The sequence below is a fragment of the Falco punctatus genome (genome assembly GCF_963210335.1).
Source record: "Falco punctatus genome assembly, chromosome: 2".
NCBI classification, from domain to species: Eukaryota; Metazoa; Chordata; class Aves; order Falconiformes; family Falconidae; genus Falco; species Falco punctatus.
In genome coordinates, this window is record NC_137581.1 from 14,279,938 (window position 1) to 14,301,103 (window position 21,166).

The following is a 21,166-nucleotide window of genomic DNA, read 5'->3' on the forward strand; positions in this document are numbered from 1 at the left end:
TTCAGAGAATCTTCAAAGCTTGTACACATTTTGCTATTGCAGAATCTAGCTGGTTTTGGAAGGCAAATAATTTAAGTGTGCTGACAGTACATTAATGCACGTGCATGTTGCAATAGTGTCAAGAGAAGTCATGTTGTGGAGGGAAAGAAAGTCTCTAAAACACAGGCAACACAACCACTCAAGTTATTTCCTGCAGGACATTGATGTAACTGGGAATTCAAGAAGAAGGTCTTTCCTTTCTCTTCTCAAGCAAATTTTCAATTTTTCAGCTTCTAGTTTGCTCCTTTTGACCTCATTTAAACTGTTAGAGGTAAAAGCTGTCCCCACCTCCCTGGCCTTGTGGAAGGCACATCAAACAGCAGAAAGAGGAATTTGTTTTCAAGGTTCAGAAATGTTCAGCTAAACTCTAATGAAAAAATCACCTCTACCACTGTGTTTCATTTTCTTTTTTTTTTTTTTTTTTTAATGGAAGAAAGATGAGGGAAGGGTAAAAATTAATTCCTTCTCAGCCCTTTGCCCCTTGAAAAGGAGCCCTATTGGCAAAATTGGAACTGGTGTCTTCAATTCAGTTATACTATAGATGGCAGAAACACTTGGACTAGGAAGGAAAGACTTCCCCAAGGAAGCTAAAACATGACTCTGCTGTAAAGTAACAGAAATACGGCAAAAGAGATCTTTTTTTCTTTGTGGATTTACAAAATTACCTGAAACATTTCGGATCTTCAGAAATGTTTAAAGATTTTGCATATAGGTAAATTATGCTGAAATACCTGCAATTGTTTTTCATATTCTTTCACTCTCCTTGTTGTCCATTCTTCTATCCTTGTTATTTTTAATACACTCACTGTAGTAAGCTCATGAACATTTGGACACCCTGTACATGCTTAGACCTCCACTGAACCAGTTAAAGAACAGGCTACCCTGGTGTGAGTAATAATTTATTCTACATCCATGTAGTTCAAATTGTTCTGAAAATCATTTCTAAAACAGGCGTGGTTGTTCAGTTCTGGCCAGGTAATTTTTGTATCGATATCAAGACATTCTACTGTAGTACATGTTTCTAGCTGCAGTATTAAAAGGGCCAAATGATTGCAGTGAACATGACAAGACACAATAGCAGATAGAAGTGACTCATTATGAAATGGTTGTCCTATATGAATCAATCTATGTTTGTTAATCCATTGTAGTAAAGATACTGTTTTCCCATTCTCAAAGGATCAGCCTTACATTCATTTCTTCCATGGATTTAAAATAAATGTTTAAAACTTTTAGTGTGAAAAACATAAGACTACTTTGTTCACATTGGAAAGATGTATATTCTCTCCCAATGTGAAAGTGTATTTATTATTATTGAATTCAGATCAATAAATGGTTATAACAATGTTGCCAAGAGAAGTAACATTCAGTTTCTTTTCTGTTTTTTTCTTTTTTTTCCCCTTCCCTACAGTTCTGTGCATACAGTCATAAGTTGCTGGGATAATATATTCTTGGATCTCATTGAAATAAGTGGCTACCACTGTAGTTATGTTTAAAAATTGAAAATACATGAGAATAAGCTTTTATAAGAGGGTAGGCATGGAAGAAGACAGCATCTTCTGAATGAAAACTAGCTTTTAGGAATACAATCAATTCTACTGTTTTTATCATCCGGTCCCATCTATTACTCTGTGTTGGGCATGAGCACATGAGATAACTGAAAAGGGGTTGTCGCATTTGCTTTGTGTCTGCAAGCAAAGCTTTTATTGAATTTGGATAATTGAATGTGAAGTAAGGAGGAGTCTACTCTTGGTAAAGCTTTAGTCAAAAGATCATCAAAGCCATTATATGAATAAAGAGGGGTGTAGAGAGTAATGGAGGAATGGAGATGAAAATGAGGAAGAGTGAACTATTTCACTAAAACAGTTGGCCTTAGAAGAGAAGAGTGGACATGATGTTAGTGTATTATGGACTGAAACAGAAGTAAGAGAGGTTTTGTTTTCCTATCTCATTACATATGTACATGGCAATATTTTCAATTTAATTATGTTATTTGGAGTCACTGAAAGCAGCTCGGAACATTGGTGAGGTTTTCCATCATTTGTGAAACATACTGCTGTTAAGTATCATTGAGACCACAAATTGAAGATTATTCAGAAGACAGGTAAGTAATTGCAGAGATATAAAATTTTCTACACTGAATTATCATAATTATCAAAACTGTGGAAGGTATAAAAGTTTAGTATTTCAAGGTTTTAAGGAAATCTCTTAAAGATCAAGAAGATACCCACTGAGGAACAGACCATCATAGTCTGATTACTTTTCTTAGGCACCTTCCTTCAGCTAATGTTAGATATTGTAATTTGCCAAATCAGAAGCATAGAATCATAGAATCATTTAGGTTGGAAAAGACCTTTCAGATCATCAGGTCCAACTGTTATCCAAGGACAGCCAAGATCATCACTAAACCATGTCTCTGAGCACCAAATCTACTTATTTTTTAAACACCTCCAGGGGTGGTCATTCCACCACCTCCCTGGCCAGCTTGTTCCAATTCTTCACCACCCTTTCAGTGAAGAAATTTTTCCTAATATCCAACCTAAACCTCCCCTGGTGCAAATTGAGCCCATTTTTTTTTGTCCTGTTGCTTGCTATCTGGGAGAAGAGACCAACCTCACCTGCCTACAGCCTCCTTTCAGGTAGTTGTAGAGAGCGAGAAGGCCTCTCCTGAGTCTCCTTTTCCCCAGGCTAATCAACCCCAGTTCCCTCAGCTGTTTTTCATAAGACTTGTTCTCCAGACCCTTCAACAGCTCCGTTGCCCTTCCCTGGACACGCTCCAGCACTTCTACATCCCTCTTGCAGTGAGGGCCCCAAAACTGAACCCAGTATTTGAGGTGCAACCTCACCAGTGCTGAGTACAGGGGGGCAATCACTCCCCTTGTCCTGCTGGCCACACTATTATTTGCTGTTTGCAAACAGCAGGTCCAGCAGGGCGTCTCCCTGGCTGGCTCACTGACCAGCTGTACCAGGAAGTTATCTCCCATACACTCTGGGAACCTCCTAGACTGTTTCCTGTCCACTGTGCTGTATTTCCCATTGAAGTCCCACAGGAAAACAAGGGCCAGCAAACTTGAGACTTTTTCCAGTTGCTTGTAGAATGTTTCATCTGCCTTGTCATCCTCGTTGGGTGGTGTATAAAATATTCCCACCAGGATATCTGCCTTGTTGATGCTGCCCGTAATTCTCTACCCATAAACACTCAACCCTATTGTCACTGAGTTCTAGGTAGTCAAAACACTCCCTGACATATAAAGTTACCCCACTGCCACTCCTTCCTTGCCTATCCCTTTGGAAGAGTTTGTAGCCATCCATTGTAGCACACCAGTCATGCAAGTCATCTCACCGTGTTTCCATGGTGGTGATTATGCCATAGTCTTCCTACTGCAAGATGGCTTCCAGCTCCTCGTTTGTTGTCCATGCTTCGGGCATTGGCATAGATACACTCCAGCTATGCTGTCAGTTTCACCTCCAACTCTGGCATACTGCCCCCAGATTCATCTCTTAATGAGCTTAGTTTTATTCCCTTCCCCCTCTGAATCTAGTTTAAAGTGCTCTCAGTGAGCCCTGCTAACTCCTGACCTAGGATCCTTTTTACCTTCTGAGACAGGTGAACCCAACATCCATCGCCAGCAGGCTTGGTGCTATGTAAACGGATCCATGATCAAAAACCCTGAGATTTAGTGTTGACACCAGGCTCAAATTGTGAATATGGAGGTCTGTTTTCCTATGAAACTAATAATAATATTGGCACTTGTATGTTTTATAATCTGAGAACATCACAGAGTTTTGGAATATACAACATTCCAGAGTGGTACTGAATGCACTTAAGCTTCAGATCGCATCCACATCTGTCTATAATAAAAATTATGCTAATATCTGTTGAGGCTCCAATTTGTGCATGTAGAAAGAGAATATTGTAACTTCAGTGTTGAGTGGATTGAAGTAAAGATTCTAAAGTATGAATAATGAATGAGTTGGCTTTCTGGTTATCCCCTCTCTTTAGTTCCCTTAAGTAAAACAAATGGCCTGTGGCGCGTTCTGTAGACACATAACTGGTGGCTTACACAGGCCTTGTGCATCTGGCACAATGGTGTTTGACGCTGGCCATATTTTGCTTTAAAGTATAAAGCCTGCTTCAATTTGCAATATATAATATTAGGATATTGGAGGAATGTTCAGCTTGTTTTGTCTGAAGACTGCATTCACTTATTTCAAACTGGGAGTTTGAAAATTACCGAACTAGCAGTTAATAGTGTTTGCAACTAGGTAGACGACTGACATACAGTAGTGTATTAAAGTGTATTTAGTGTATTTTAAGGAGGATTTACTTGGATGAAATAATTACATACTTCTAATTATCACTTTGCTTTTAAATTGTGCATCAATTTTTGTTTGAATACAGCATACCTTAAGCACTATAAATTCTAATCATACCTTGAAGGCGTTGAGAATTGGTTTGTTTGGTTGTTTGGTTTTTTTTTTCTGAAGGACCTGAAGGGCAAATGCAAGAAAGTAGTGTCAGTCAGGCATGAAAATGTTTTTTTATGACTACTGAAGCTCCACCTCAGTGTCTTGTAAGAGAGAGCTCATGACTGCCCATGTACTGCCCAGGCAGCCCAGTACTGTTTCTATCATGCAGGAGATCAGAATTTGGATTTGGTGCCCATTTTCTTCAGTGAATTGTTTTTGATTCCTTAAGGCCAAAGTTGTTTTTTAGCAGCTTCTTAAACCACTGCTTGAAATGCCAGTAATATGAAATTCAGGGAGGAATAAAAAGGCTTTGGAATGTTACCAGAGGTACAGGCAATATATTGAAATGATACTCAAATGAAAGAGCCCAGAGGTGAAAAGAAGGCAGAAACCAGAGATTTATCTCACCTCATCTTAGACATGTGCAGTGTAGACATCAATGTCTGAGCCAAGCAGATATTGCTTATCAGACTCCCTTTATAGTCAAGGGAGAGAAACAGCTGCTTTTATAGCTGGATGCATTTGTTGGAATTTGGATGTCTTCTTCAAGATGATGTAATTCTCACCCAAGAAGTGTCTACCTTTTTCTCTTCCCTGACTACAAAGGGATAAAAAAATGACTAACTTAGATGCAGATGTGTGGGTAGCTTTGTTTGATTAAATGAATGCCACTTTGAAACACTGCAAACAATGGCAAGAACAAATTACTTTGCAGGTATATTATGACTTTTTAATAACAGTTCAATGCTGTTGGAAATGCATAATGACAGTGTTAACGTACCTCTGTAAATTGTAATTAAAAACAAAAATAAGGAGGGTTTATTTCTCTAAAGCGCTGCTTCATTTTTAAAGAAGAAAAATTAAACAAACCCCAAACATACTAGCTAACTGCTGTGCAGACTTTTACTGACTGCTTTAAAAAATGCCCACAGATCAAAGGGGCTGCTTGCATTCATCAACACAACAATGTTCTGATGTGTAAAAGGAAGGAACAGCTCAGATAAGCCTCAAAAACCAAACAAGCAGGATTATCAAAAGCTTGTCAGCAGTGGGTAAACCTGAAGGAGCTAGTTTGCAGCCTGAAAAGAAAGCAGCACAAATATCTCAAAGTGGTCAGACAAGAAGCTGTGAAATTCCATCCAGGCTTATATATGTATAATCATAAAGTGAGTTTTACAAACTCCATTCAGTGGGAATAAAAGTAATAAGTACAGGTGCGTAACTTAACCAATGTAATAATAATTGTATTTATGTACTTTTTAAAAAACCCAACAACAAAACCACAACAGTATAAGTATTCTATATTCTCACACTTTTTATCATGTTGGTCCTTCTTCTCGTGCAAGAGCTCCATGCCTTCAGTCAGCCTCATTGCTCTTCTCTGTATTCCTCTCTTTCTTCTGTAAGAAGAAGGTCTTACGGCTATTTCAGGTAACATAACCAAATAAGTCTGCAGCGTTGATTTATATAGAGGCCTTAACATATGCTCCAGATTGCTTATTATCTAATTTATTTCCAAACTTCTTATTTAGGTGTGTTATTAATAATCTGCAAAGAGGTCTTAACTGACTTTTCTAAAATGGTGCTGAAGTCAATTTCTTCAGTTAAACATTTAGTCTGAAAGATTTAGTTTTCTTATTTGCCAGTTTTGTGGAGATGTGGAATCTTTACCAGTCCTGCCAAAATCTACATAATGCTGTCCCATTGCAAAATTTTGCCTCTTAGCTCTTATTTAAGATAATATAAATAAGATAAATTAATATACTCCTTCTGAGACTTTAGGATGTGTAGTGTTAACCTTTATCACAGGGAAAAATGGTTGTTCAATTGCAAACTTTTGACGTTTTTCTCCTAGGCAGCCTTTAATCCATGACAATACGGCCCTATTGCCACAGCTTAATTAGCTCATTTAGGACTCTCTTAGGAAAGATCTTGACAAAGACCTCTTGAACTGTTTCTTCTCTGTTCTTCACTTTCCCCTTACACACAAAGAAATGTAGCACTGAAATAAGACACTGTAACAAAGAAGGAAATAGAATAAATGTGTCAAATTCAAGGTTAACTACATAGTCTGTAGGTATCATCCTTGCCTTGGAGTTTCCAAATTTGGAGGCTGAATTTATGTTGATTGTTTTTACTCCTGATTGATAGTAGTTTTTAACTTTGAAGCTGCAACTAAATCCAAGGAGATATCAATTGTTAGGAAAAACTTTGACACCAGGATATACAACTGTGGTAGAATCAGTACACTTTATTTACTAAAGTGGAAAATATTTTCTGTATTTTTTCCCAGTTTTAGTTTCAAAAAATAATAATGGAACATTCAGAGTTTTTGAGATAGCCTGGTTCAATATTTTTGAATAAAATATTTAAAATTTTATTTTTCTTCGTAATACATGTTCATAAACCTGTAGTTATATCAGTATATATAAAACCAGAACTCTGTTCAGTATAATATTTTAGAATTTTCTTTCAGAAAACCTTCTGAAACAAGGAAGAATCTTCCTAACTGAAATATAACAGGACTTCGAAATCATGAAATTCTTCTCAAAAAAGGATTGCTGTATGTTGTGATACTTGAAAGCAGCATAAAGTTCTTTCTTGTTAGCTGACTGAGTAATTTGATGATATCCTAAAATCTGTTTACTGGGAAAGATGCACAGGAAAACCTTACTGGTGGTGCCATATGGAATAATCACAGCAACAACCCTCAAAGGGGTAAAGCGCTAGGATCTGTTTTGTACAGTCAGAGCAGTAAATTAATACCCCAAGGATTAAATCGCCAACGTCTGAAGTAATCAGTGGTGCAATAATTGTATCATAGATACTGAATTTTACCCAGCTAAGCTGTCACTGTCCTTTTGCTGTACTGGATTGCTAATGGGAACACAAGCTGCTAAGGAGGAGCTGGGACAGGTCTAGCATTTGGCCATATTCCAAGTGACCACGTTCACACAGGTAACTGATCATGATATCAGCATAGCATCTCATATATTTATTTATTGCTTTGTATCAGCCTCGCTGTGGACATGTTGATGAAAAGCCTCGCAAGCCTGTGAATGCTTAATAATAGGTAATGACAGAATGAGCCTGTTTGTCACGTAATCATTTTCCATATAAACACCGGCATTTTTCAGTGTTTCATGGTGATTTCAGACAATGTTTCCAGTGACTCTGAGGGAAGTAACACAACTTTGATCATCCTGTATATTTACAGCTTGTAATAAAGCATTGTAGCATATGGCTATGCAAATCCTCACTTTTGCAGTGAGCAACGTGTTGAAACACATTTAAGAAAGAACAATGTTCTGCATTGCTAAATTAATGGCTAAAAATAAGTTTGGTTTAGTGAGTGTGGCTAGTTATTTTACATTTTTTATTTTTAATAATAGGAATGGTGGTTTTGAAGTTGTAGAATGATCTTAATTCCAGCTGAGAAAATGTTTTTAGTTGGTTGATAGCTTTTTGAAATGTAATATGTTGTATAAAGATTTATGCTTTAACAGGATATATGACTGCAATTTTAAAAAGACTGAGTATCAGAGGCTATTTTGGTATAAAACTGAACTTTCTGTGTGCCAACAGAAATTTGCAGAATATATGGCATATAAATAAACAGCAGAGCTGGAGAGCCTGTAGTCTTGAAATGATTCAGATGATTCACTTTCTTTAAGTACCGAATGCACATTCTTGTACTGTGCACTGAAGTGGTTGCAATAAACACTGTATTTACTTTTGCATCAACTAAGTTTCACTGTTTTGAAATAAAGTTATTTTTCCCTATAGAGCCTTTGATTTTGGTAATATGTTAAGTGCAGTGAGATTAATACAGACACTCTGTCTGCTTTGTGATAAAGCTAAATTAATACCCAAAGGATTAACCTTCAGCATGGAGTGTACTGATAATTATTATAGAAATTACTATTAAATGCTCTTTAAAACATGGTTCCACCAAACAGGTGGCGGTGGTGGGAGAATTCATGAATAAAATACTGATTCAAACTCAGCATATTTTTATCTCTGCCATATATGCTTTAACAACTTTAGTGAACTGCTAGGCTTTTTTGTTTGTTTGTTTGTTGTTTTTATCATAATTTCCTGAAAGGACTTAGTTGCTGCCTCATAACTTTTATATTCTTCTTCATTAGTGCTATGTTAACAAAAGCAGAATTCAAATTCTGGTGCCAACTGTGTACCAACAAAGTGCCATTTTGAAAAGCATCAGTGATACCTTAAGGAATTACAATGTTTTAAAATGAACCTTACTTAGTTCACTTAAGTACTTTCTTCTTTGTGAATTGTTATAGGAGGTGTTAACATCTGCTGTGGTTATGAGCCCACTGAAGTCAATGAGATGGCATTAGGTCCACATCCTTGGTATGCTTAAGCAAGAAAGGACTATTGGATTTGAATCATTTTCCTTGTAAATTTATGTCATGATACCTGAAGATGGTTATTAAATCACTAAGGCCTCATTATTTGTAAAAAGTTTTCAGCAAATCACGTTAAGAACCTCATGAACTGTGTTGCAGACAGTTCTAGAAAGGCTTTTCTGGTCCAACACTGAGAAACGGTGGCCTAAAATGTATACAAAACAAGTTTTTAGCAATAGATAAGTAACTGAACTTCAAGAAATAGAAAAAAAAGTCCAATCAGCTCTAGACTTACAATGTATCACATTCATATGCCTTCAAATGTACTGCTTATCACATATATAATATATAGCAAAAATAATTAAATTCTGCATTCTCATTACTTAATAGAGGCAATATTGCTAGATTTTTCATTTCTTAATGGAAAAAGGTACAGGTTACTATATTTCTACCAAGAACTAATTATACTGAGGGCCTGTATGCAATTTGAAACGCCTATTTGGAGTCCTGTTATTGACTCATATAAAGTATTTCACTTCCAGGTGAACATATGATACATTCAGGAAGTAATTAAAGTGTATTTCCACATAGAAGTTATTCAAAGTACTTTGCCTATTAAACTGGATCATACTTCAAAAGTCTAAGAAATGCAATCTGTTAGTTATAAAACTGTCATACTAATGCATATTTGCTTTAGGCTTGTGGTTTCAAAGCAGTGTGATGTAATTTCACCCTCCTACTTTTACTTTGGCTTAATTCTTTTCCCATCATAAAAAAAATGTTGTATTTTAAACCCATTGTGCACCTTGATAATCATGGCCTAAATTTGAGGTAGCCTATCTTGTGCGTTGGTCTGTACATACTATTTAAGTATTTGTACGGAATAATTTGTCTTATCTCATATATTTAAATCCTGCACTGTTTCTGAGCTATAGTTCCTGTTCTTTGAACATTTTTGAACTTCAGAAGAATCATATATCCACTTATTGATTAAACAAGGAAAGGGCACCTTCAAAATTCAGATACTTTGTAAGTATTTCAGTATTTTATATGAGATTATGAGCATTTTTTTTCTCTTTGCAGAATATTGTAGTTATAATAAGGTGTATTGTGGAATCATTGTGCCCAGAGATGTTTGATTCTAATGTTTTAAACATCATATAAGTTCCGATTATTCACATGGCAAACAAACATTATTCTTACTTAAGTTTTTAAAATCATGCTGAGTTTGACACTTCTGGCAGAGAACCCAGTGTCTGACCCTCCGGGGACTGACAGCCGGTGCCAGCTGTGGAGCCACTGGTGCCACTGCTCTTTGCCCTCTCTTTGCCTGCACCAAGTGACGACACATGCACCAACTAAGATAAGTTTACACTGACTCTCTGTGGAAGTAATTTAAAAATGTACCTCAAAGGCAGAATATGCAGAAGACTTTGCACATGTTCAAAGCAAAGCATGAGATTGAGTTCTTTGCTGGCGCAATTCCAGAATACCTTATGAAACACAGGCAAATTGTGAGAATTAAAAATAGAAAGAAAATTACCTAACAAGGCTGACAATGCTCTACACATGTGTAGTGTGGGGTGTTTTTTATTTTTTTTTCCTGTCTAAAGTGCAGTATTAAAGTAGGGATTAGCTTTGTTTTTTCCCTTTTCTCCTAAGAACAACTTAAAAAAAGGGGAAAAATCCACATATTGTACTAGAAGATCTCCAGAATTCTTTTTGGTATCTCGGCAGTAGGATAAACACCATGTAACAGTACCTAAACATTTGAAAAAGACCTTCTGTTACTTTTACTGTGCAGTAATTTTTTTATACAACACAGGTAAATTGTTTGCAAGCATGAACACAGTACCTTGGGCTAAATTAATTTATATAATATGCACCCTCCTTGTGAGTATTAGTGGGTATTTACAAAGCATGAATACTTAGCAGCTTTCTGATAGCCAAATGCCTTCTACTCCATTTTTCAAAATGTACGCTGCTATGTAGGTGAAAATTGTCCAAATAAAAATAGACACTTTAATGCCAATAAATCATGAAAACATATATTTCTTCCTCACACTTCAATTAACTTGAAATGGCTTTAAGTCAGCACATTTCTTACTATTTACATATAGATTCTCTAAGGTTGTCCAGATTTCTTGGTAGTCACTGTGATAAGTGAATATGTAGACTTCCCACAGAAAAATAGAACCCACAAACACAAGGTTTGCCAGGGTGATGATGGAGAGACAGGCAGAGAACTGATCTTCTGCTTTCAGTAAATATAATTTGCTTTTTTGGTTTTTTTTTGGAGTTACCTCATCTGATGCATATCCGTATTTAGATAACTTAATTTTTATTTAACTGACATCCATCTCATTTTAAGTTTATGAAAAAACAATAACCTTCACTGAAAAGAAAAAAAAAATAGAATGTTAAGAAATATTATTACAGGGGATGGCTACTTTTACAATGGGATGAAAAGAAAGATGTGGATGAAAATATAGTGGGGGGTTAAAACCAATAAGATGTCTATCTTGTATAGCCTTGCATAGCTTTATAGTTGCACTGCTACACACAAAATCAATTTAAAATTTAAAATTAAAAATTTTAAACCCCCCGACACTAGGCAAGAAAACAATAACATAATATTTGTTCAGTCTACTGTATCATACAAATTTGTTTCTGTGTATTACCTCAAAACTACATGAAGGTTGAAAACTGTAGTGCTCAAGCATTAGGAAGTTGAGCACAAAGGATCTTATAGGAGAAAAATAACACTTTCTCATATAATTAATAGCTACCATAATGTTTCATAGAAAGGGATCCTATAAATCTCTTAGATAAAAATAGTATTCAAGAAATATTCTTCATGCATTTCCTCTCTCTTTAATTAGGAACTTAAATCTCTGTACACACACCTACTGCTGTTACAGTGCACCCAAACCCCCAGAACTTTACAGTTTAAATGAACAGAGGAGTTTGTAACAGAAAAACTGAAGACAGATAAAACACTAAAGCTAGATTTGGTCCTTAGACATGGAACAGGTGGAGAATGCAGAATGCTCTCTGGAGAAGACGGCTAATGATCAAGACTCAAACAAGAGAATTTACAGGTTGGAATAATGCCAATGAAAAAAACCAAGAATATCCTACCTGAAAGATTTTGGATTGCATTACTTATGAAGTTCAAGTGAGACCACACCATACTAAAAGTGGGCTATTGAGGAGTTACGTAGTTTTACAAAGTGTTAATGAATTAGAACCTATACATTTGGCTTTCAGCTGTAAGCTGTTGAGAGCTTTTAAAGCTCTTCTAAAAGTTTTCTGGAAGAATCATATCATTTGAAGTAAGTAATTAGGGCACTTAACTATGGATGAGGTAATTTTTTTTCCCCTCCCTGTAAGTTACAGCAAACCATAAAAACTTGGTGCAATGGATAAAAATAAATACTTCAGCACTGCAGTCACAGAAATGGCTAAATGGCTAGAGTATAATGCGCATACACTTGAGCTTGCTCTGAAGTGACATGTTTCAGGTACGATAGCCACCCCCTAAGGCCGCAAGAACTACAGCCTAAGCTATAAAACCTACTTTGGGTAAATTTGCCCACCATCAGCTCTGTCACTTCAGTTTGCCCTACCCCAATGCAATGCAAAAGGAGAGGCTGATGTCAAAGCTGAATCTGCATGCTCTTGGGAGTCTCACAGCCATCAGTGTGATCCTTTCAGCACTCATTCCTCTTCTGGACCTGACATCCCTGTAGTGCTGAGAGTAGCAGACCTGAATTCTGTGGGACACATGCACTTTCCCAGAAGCTAGAACAAAGGAATTCTGAATGTTTTGTAGGTGTTCCCATGCAGGTATTTCCAAATTATCGAGCAGGTATGTCGTATTCATTTGGTTTTCAGAAACTCACCTAGATGGTTTCTGTTTAAGAACCTTAATATTTCCAGGAGACAAAAGATCTGATCATGACCTCTACAGTAAATTTGTTTCATGTATTAAAACAGGCAAGTGATGGTTTTTGCTTTCTAATTTTTCCATAAAACCCAATTTCCCATAAAACCACAGTGGGGTGGGGTTGGGTTGTTTGTTTTATTTTTAATGTTGTATGGAAAACGAAATATTTTACAGAGACCATTCTTAGTAAAATTTCTAGTTTGCCTAAGAAAAAATCAAAACTTCTCAAATGAAAAAAAGTATATGGTGGATCTAAAGACACTGAAAAACTCTCTTTCTTATCAAAAATAGTCTTAAATGTGTGCTCTAGCATAATAACTGTCTTCAGAGAAAATGGTCCAGGTGTAACTAATCACTGGTTTTACTATTTTTCTGTGTGAGCTTGGACAACAGGGAAATATTCCAATACTGCCTTCTATTCTTGTGATTCTTTGTATTGCACACACTGCATCAGGATCTCAGTAGTCAATCTATTATAGTAATTGCAGTAAAAGAAAAAAATTAAATTTCTATGCCCAGTAAACAAAATCAAACAGGATGAGCTCACCAAAACATCTTTTGAGGTTTTCAGTTAAAAAAAATCCCACTGTAGGGATGATTCGCAGTCAAAGTTTTTCAGGTTATCTATGTTTTGAAGCTACTGTAACAGGGTACTCTACAGCTCTGTGGAATATCTGAAATACCCTGTACAATGTTTCCAGCCTTTACAGCAGACTACATGCCTTTAAAAGCTAATGTCAGGGGCTATGCTTTAGAATGTCTATTATTATCTCACTTTGCCAATATAAACTATTTATCTTAATAACAAATACTTTCTTCAAAAATAAACAGTACCCCATACTTCTCTCCATGGTGCAGCTCTACTTCTTGACACAGCCTTTCCTGATTTGAACAAATGTAACTTAGGGAAGAATGACATCCTATAGTAAAAAGAGGGAAGGTAAGGGACAGCTCTGATACCTGGAGCAGCACATTTTGGTTTGAGAATGGCTGGAGGAATACCAGCATTTTACCTCACAAACAGATGTATAATCTCCATGAAATATGAAGCTGAAACTAATTTGGAGATGGCAGACTGGTGCATAAAGCCTGAAAGCTAAACAAAATTTACTACCTGGCTAGCACTAGTAACAGTACAGACTCTACTAAAACTTTATTATATTCTTTTAAAGCAGAATTAAGTCATTTTATATTCTGCTTATTTATTAGCTCTTTGCATCAGTACAATGGTGAGTAGTTCAGTAGTTTGAAGGAGAATAGTGTAGGTTAATCAATAATTCATGGCTCTGAATGATAGAACTAATATAGCAACCTTCTGAAATGTCAGCATGCAGTGCGAAGCCTATTAGTAAAAGGTCTTCTTTTTTTCAGAGAAGTTAAATAGTTATTACTCGGAACAACACAGTACAAATCTAAACATTTGGAGACAGTCAAGAGTTCTTGAAAGGCTTTTCTGTTGGTACATCTTAGATAATTTCACGTGTCCAATGTGGCAAATGTTTATCTTCACTCCAGGTAATGAGGGGGTGAGCTGTGAATCATGATGATGCTTGTTTGCGTTGTCACGTGGAAACCAAGGCTAGTGGCTGATCATGGATTCCCCATTTCCACTTGCATTATTAACTAGGACTCAGCAGCCTAGGCTATGATCTCATACCTTCTGCTTACCTGTGCCCAGGCATGACAAAGCAAAGTCAGTGCTCATGCCCATATGCTAGATGCAGTTTTAAAGAGCGCATTTAATTTTGAAAGGACCATAAACCAGAATATTCATATACATATTGTATACATTTTGTTACAGCTAGAGAAGCTAAATATCAAGATTTAGATTTTTGCAGGTGAAAGATGAAAGTAAGCTAGCAGGTAACTATAACTCTATGAAAAAATAATAATGGCCACATGCAGTGCCAATACCAATAGATTTGCAAAGTGGTCAACAGCAATCATGTAGCAGTGGAAGAAATGCCAAGTAGGCATCTAATCAAGGTCTCTCCTTTCATAGTCTCTCTGGAGTGTTCGCATTACCAGCCATGGTAATCAGGGACAGATTTCTTCATGAGAAAAATTAAATCATCTACTTTATGCTGTACCATTTAAAGTGTTGAGGTGTAAGTATTTTGTTCCTCATGTTGGGTTTGCATTTATATTAAGCAAACAAGTCATCAGGTGCCTTTGCTCTGTTGTGCCTGCTATAAATTTGCTGCAGTAGATCAAAATAAAGTCAATACCAATTCAAGTGAATAAAAATGCAAACCACACTAAATGCTGATATTTCCACAAATAAGTTTAAATAGCAAATAGACTGTAATGTGCAACAGCTTCATATTCAAAAAGGTCAGATTCCCTGATATGTTCAGGTTGATGTATCCATATGTGAGGTTTATGGCTGCTTTGAGTTACCAAAGCACCGCTTTGCAGCTAAAAAACCTCAGTATCCCTGCCCTGCTGCATGGGAACTGCTGCTTATTGCACTCCATTACTACCTGCACCTAATCATAAGCATTTTTTTCCGTGTAGCTTATGCATCCATTTGAATCACAGCTGGTTTTAGCTTCTTAACTACATTCACAATAACAATTATTCCAGGCTGAATGAGGTTCCAAAGTTTCCTGAGAAAATTTAAGTATTTTTTTTAATCCAGATTTTCATAGCTTTTCAGTTTAGAATCTGTTGTCTTGATTTTTTTTTTCTCTGAACAAATGCAGCTACAATACCTTTGCCTAATGGCTTTACCCTGCCTCAGAATGCTACAGTAACCATGATAAAACATCTGGATCAGAAGCAATGGGGTGGAATTCTGAAGATACACAGAATAAGACAGTATCGAGAGCACTTCCTAATAACTGCTTAAACAGTAAGAGCACAGAAATTATGTAGGCAGAGTAAGATACTTCATGTTACATGAAGCACAGCAATAGTTCTTTAAATTGCTATCCATTAACTCCCTGCAAAGTCTAAATCATAATTTAATTGAACTCTCATAAAGTACAAAAAATATTACTGTGTGAACCAAATGCCAGTTTCCATTTCCAAGTAAATGGAAAATAAACAATCATCATCAGAAAAAAAAGAAAAGTTACATAATTTAAAATACAGTTTTGGGTTAACTTTTCATAATAATTTTGGTTTTTGCTCATGCAATAGTCTGCAAATCCATCTGGATATGTTTGGAGGATATGGATACTTGGGTGTTCCTGTTGAAAATATAATGCAGCATCATGTAGAATACATTTACATGTGATGTATTTTCCATTGTTAATATTTTCTGAGTATTTTTCAGTTACTGGACTATTCTTCTACCTCAAATTATAATATCCATCTCTTAGTTCTTTTAGCTAAATTTAACAATTTCAGGTTTAGTGCTAATTAACATTTTAGTTCAACTATCAAAGAGTTGTGGGTTATTCTTAGCCTAATAAATATAATGGCCAAGACACATTGCCACTAACACCTCTGACCTAACTCTCTTTCCTCCAGTACAGGGTATCCTGCTGAGAATGGGCCTTGGGACTGGGCATTATCTTGTAGAGTACTAATTGTCACAGGCCAAAATTGTCCCAGAAGGATGCTCAGAAACAGTACAAATGTGTGGGAATGAGGACATGAGTATGTAGCCTCACACTAATATTTCACTAATATACTTTTATATTGCTTGTGGCTGCTTCCATGCCATACTGAGGAGTAAAAGTGTCACCATAAATACAGCCACTATCTGGAAAATGGATAAATAACCCATCATTGCCAGCTATAATAGTGTTTTTGCTAGGGATGGGAATCATGACATTGGCATCCATCCATTCTGACTCACTCAGCTTGATGCTGTGGACTTGACCTCAAAGAACACTCTTGGAAAATAAGTAGAGTAAAAAGGAAAGGAATACACAGAATATGTAACACCTGAAGATTTCCAGGACTTTTGCTGGTCTCACCCCTGAAGATCACCAAAAGTGTTTTGGAGAGTAAATTCGTCTTCTCAATGGTTTCCAAAGGCTGATGGCCTTTCTGAACTCTCTGTGAAGAATCAGAGTTACGTTCAGGAAGCCATGAAAAGCCTACTAGTGTCTCTTCTGACTTGATCTTGACAGTGGTGATGTTGTCTGACATGGTTAAAGATGGAAATTACATTAACATTTTGAGGACTTGAACATATTTTAAAATAGAATTATGTAATATATAATATTCCGTCATCTAGGCATTTCTAAACTGGCAAGATCTCAGACACTTGAGATCATTTATCTCGCCTAATTTTAGATACTGAGAGTGTAGAAATCTGAGCTCATCTAGACGACTTTTTTTTTTTTTTTTTTTTTTTTTTTTTTTTTGAGTTCTAAAGAAAATGACTGAGAGCAACACTTCCAGGAGGCAAGTCATCTGACTTATTTTAGATTTTGAAATAAGGATGAAATGTATCACTGGAGGTATTTAAACTAAAATATAAATCCCAGCAAAGATATCAAGCATTTTGATTGATCATTTCACTTTACCTATACTGTGCTGCTTATAAATATTATGTCTCTGAAAGAAAGACAGAAAGAAGGAAAGAAAGAAAGGAGAGGAGAGGAGAGAGGAGAGGAGAGGAGAGGAGAGGAGAGGAGAGGAGAGAGGAGAGGAGAGGAGAGGAGAGGAGAGGAGGGGAGGGGAGGGGAGGGGAGGGGAGGGGAGGAGAGGAGAGGAGGGAAGTTATAGACTTATAGTTATGGAGGGGATTTAAAATTACTTTTTTGTATTGGAACCTCCTGAAAATCTCCAGAAGGTAGAAAAAATTATATTTTTCCAAATTTTCCTTAACGTGCTTAGGATTTTACCTGGTACAAAAAAATTAATCTAATTTCTGATCAGAAATTTTTAATATTGCATTTAGTCTACTTTGACATAAATGAGGCCAAGTGTATAACAAAATCAAAGACTTCTCTGCATCATACAGTTCATGGAACTGAAGATTTTAATATATGACAGAAGATAATAATACGATGGTGATTTTTTTTTTAATTATTATTATTATTTCCCAGGGTTTTGAGTCTCATCACCTTGGGCTTCCCTGTGATCTTTGAATTTGGCTGTTTTACAGTACAGTACATTACTGTATTTCTGCTCTGTGTTATTAATGATTTGAAGTGTTGATTTTGGCAAAACGTGATTAAATGGGTTTGCATATGATAAAGAATGAGCCAAATCCCAATCTGACACGTCAAAGTTAAATGGTTGATGAGTGTTCCTCTGACTCAGTGAATTATGAATTCTTCTGATTTCTAAACAGAATTTCTTCTAATTCATAAACAGAAACTATAATTAACAGTAGCATTGCCTTGGGAAAAGAACTCAGCAACACACTAATGATCTCAGTTTTGCGGAGCACTGGCCTAACACACATGACTTTTGCTCCAGAGGACCTTAACTTCCAAAATTAAAACATCACTGCAAGGCAACTTCCAGATTATGTTTTGGTTGCAACAGATTTTCCAAAAAATGGTTGTGATGCACAATATTCTGTGGCATAAAGAATCAAGGAATGAATGGTTTTAGAGAGAAGTCTCTTAAGAGTTATTCTGTGATTCACAAGTAATGATAGTCAATACGTTTCTAATGCTTTAGTGTATCTGGTATTATTCAGTCTACAGTATGAGCCCAAGATGTTTTGCTTATGAAGCACACCCAGCTTCTGACTTCAAGTAAGAGAAAGCAATATCTATTATGTAGTATTATCCAACCGTGCCACAAATAATTATAAACAATGTAGTACCAACAGGAAACCTGGGGAACTTAGGACAGTTGCAGCTGTAAATGCTTCTAGGGGGTTTTGTTTGTTTTTCTTTACTGTTATTTATTTATTTAAAGTTTATATTACAGGAAAGCAACAGAAGAACAAAGGTTGTTTTTCTGTTTGTCCTGGAGTATAAGAATTCAAGTAAGAATTGCATACACTAACACATTTACATTACCTTAACAACGCAGGCAGTGCCCAATTATAAAAACAATTCATATTTCAAACAAAGCCAATGAAATTGCCAGAATTATTTTTTAGTAATTTTTTAAGACCTTGGCAAGTTTCTAACAATATGAGAGCATTTAAAACAATAATATAGACAGAACCTGCTGAAACTGTAACCACATATAGTTGTTCATTTCTTGAACTGAAATAATGCAGAAATATTTTCTCTTTGAAAAAAGCAACATTAATTAAAATATTGATCTTAATAATTTTACCACTAATGGTATCTATGAATTGTATATATAATGTATGATGGTATATATTCATTTATATATAATACACACAAATGTAAGCATAGATATATACATTATAATTATACAGCACTTCTAAATTTAGTAAAGCCTACATTAAAGACAATTAAAGACTGCATATAGGGTCTTGCCTTTTGTTGTTGTTTTCACAGAGCAACAGTAAAGAACAGTTTTCATAATATGAAATCTTAATTTTAGCTAAGATAGCAAAGAGTATTTTAGATTGACAGCATTTAATTATCTAAATAGAATTTTGCTCTAAAGGTGTCGTACAAGCCTATATGACCAAGGAACTTAAACCAATGGTGTGTTTTTGCTACCTAGATGTTTTAATAACTCCATATATTGTTAAAGCAAGTTTCATCCACTGAGGAGTTACATGAAAGGAACTAGTGTCATGACTGTATTTTTTTTACAAAAGTAAAATTTACTTGTTTTACAGTATTACAGAAATCATACATCATAATACGAAAATTTTTAGCATGTTTTTCTCCTTAAAGTCTTTACTAAAGTGAACCTTTAAATTCTAAATTTGGCTCTATGAGATACAAGTTGTGAACTCTTCTCAATATGTTGGGTTGATATAGTTTAACATCTGCCAAATTTGCACTGCAACAAAAGCCACCCTGTGTCTCCATACCATGAAATCTGCCATTTTTAATGATCAAGGTTAGATATAAAAGACGTGTGCAGTCTAGATAACAGAACTATACCTTAAGCTTACTTCAGAAACTTAATTATTTGTGACCGAGAGGTTGTGTGTGAATGCCTCTGATGCAGGATTGCTGCTTGTTGTATTAATCCATACCAGTTACCCCTGGAAACTTGTCCTGAGTGGAATCACAGAGAACAGCTATTGCTTTTGTTTTTATAGCTATAGTTCTGTACTATGAACCCAGATTTAACCATAATGAGGCAACACTGATCTAAGACAGTAGCAGGTCTGAAATTCATTTAACAGTACTAAAAATTAGCTGATTCAAAATCATATCTCTCTTTGTAATTTTATGACGTGACCTTTTTTCAGATGTATCATCAGCAATCTGACAGGTGCAAACAGAAACCAGAGATATTACAGAGTGCGACAGAGTACAGAAAGTGAAGGCAAACTTGTGTTCTCTCAGGTGTTGCATATTTTCCACTTTGGTGTACACTGTGAACAGCACTCAAGTTTTGGCATTACCTAGTTCAGCTGTTCCTGTTTTATGCATATACACAATAATAGTTCTCACCAGTTCAAATATTAGAAGAAAGAACATGAAGCTTCTAAATAATAGATACGTTTTAATATAAGCGGTGACTTTGCTGAAGATCATGTGAATTATGATCCTGTCTGTTCTCAAAAATACAGGATATATGCTTGTTACCCAGTTAATAAACCTCATTTTAGTAACTATGGTTATTCTGAAATTATTATGTCATAAATTAGTAAGCCAATGCCTTCTTTAGCTCTTCTTGTAACCATTCTAAAAATGGGGTGTGAGGGACCTGTGTAAATCCAAACTGCATCAGCTGGTAAATTTGGTACACAACGTGCCACATCCCAGTTTGTGACTTTAATGTAGTGTTGATTATCCAGTGAGTAAAGTTTTCTTTGAAGTCACCCTGAGCTGGTCTTGTAGAGTACTGTTTTCATATTCAGTATTGGAGCAGAGACCTGCTCTAAATTGCATCCACCACTGGTATCCCCAGGCTACAGAAAAGGCTTGCAAGCAATTGAGCTTTACTAAGGCATCCTCATGACATTTTCTACCCACTTGCTTTTGGAAGTGCCACCACCATTAAAAGCAAGTAGTGTGTGTGGTGTCACTGGAGCTTATGACATGCTTTATGAGATCAGAGAGATACACAGAAGTGATCTTGCTTGTATTTCATAAAGGCCACTATCCACTAACAAGGCAAGACAAAACGACTATATTGTGTCGAGCACTAGACCATCTGTTTGGCAGTTCGTTTCCTCAGAAAGGCACTGTCTGTTTCCTAAACAGCTGTGTATTTCAGTGCCTTGTACAATAGCTCGGTTAGAAATACCAGGTAACGGAAGGGTTCTCCTTTCATTTAAAGAAGTGGACGATTAGGCTGATGGGCACAGTCAAAA

The 21,166-nt window shown here is 36.0% G+C and overlaps 1 protein-coding gene across 6 annotated transcripts in view; it reads left to right on the forward strand.

Moving 5' to 3' along the window:
- The window catches only part of CNTN5 (contactin 5), a 968,197-nt gene that overhangs the window by 373,064 nt on the left and 573,967 nt on the right, over nt 1–21,166 (forward strand). The window contains exon 3 of one of the 6 annotated variants that reach the window (XM_080376471.1): nt 2,709–7,464. The exons of 4 other annotated variants lie outside the window; for them this stretch is intronic. The gene's annotated coding sequence lies outside the window, so the exon portion shown is untranslated. Of the gene's footprint in view, nt 1–2,084; nt 7,465–21,166 lie in introns of those variants that run through there. One more of the 6 variants, XM_080376472.1, reaches the window with a different exon arrangement.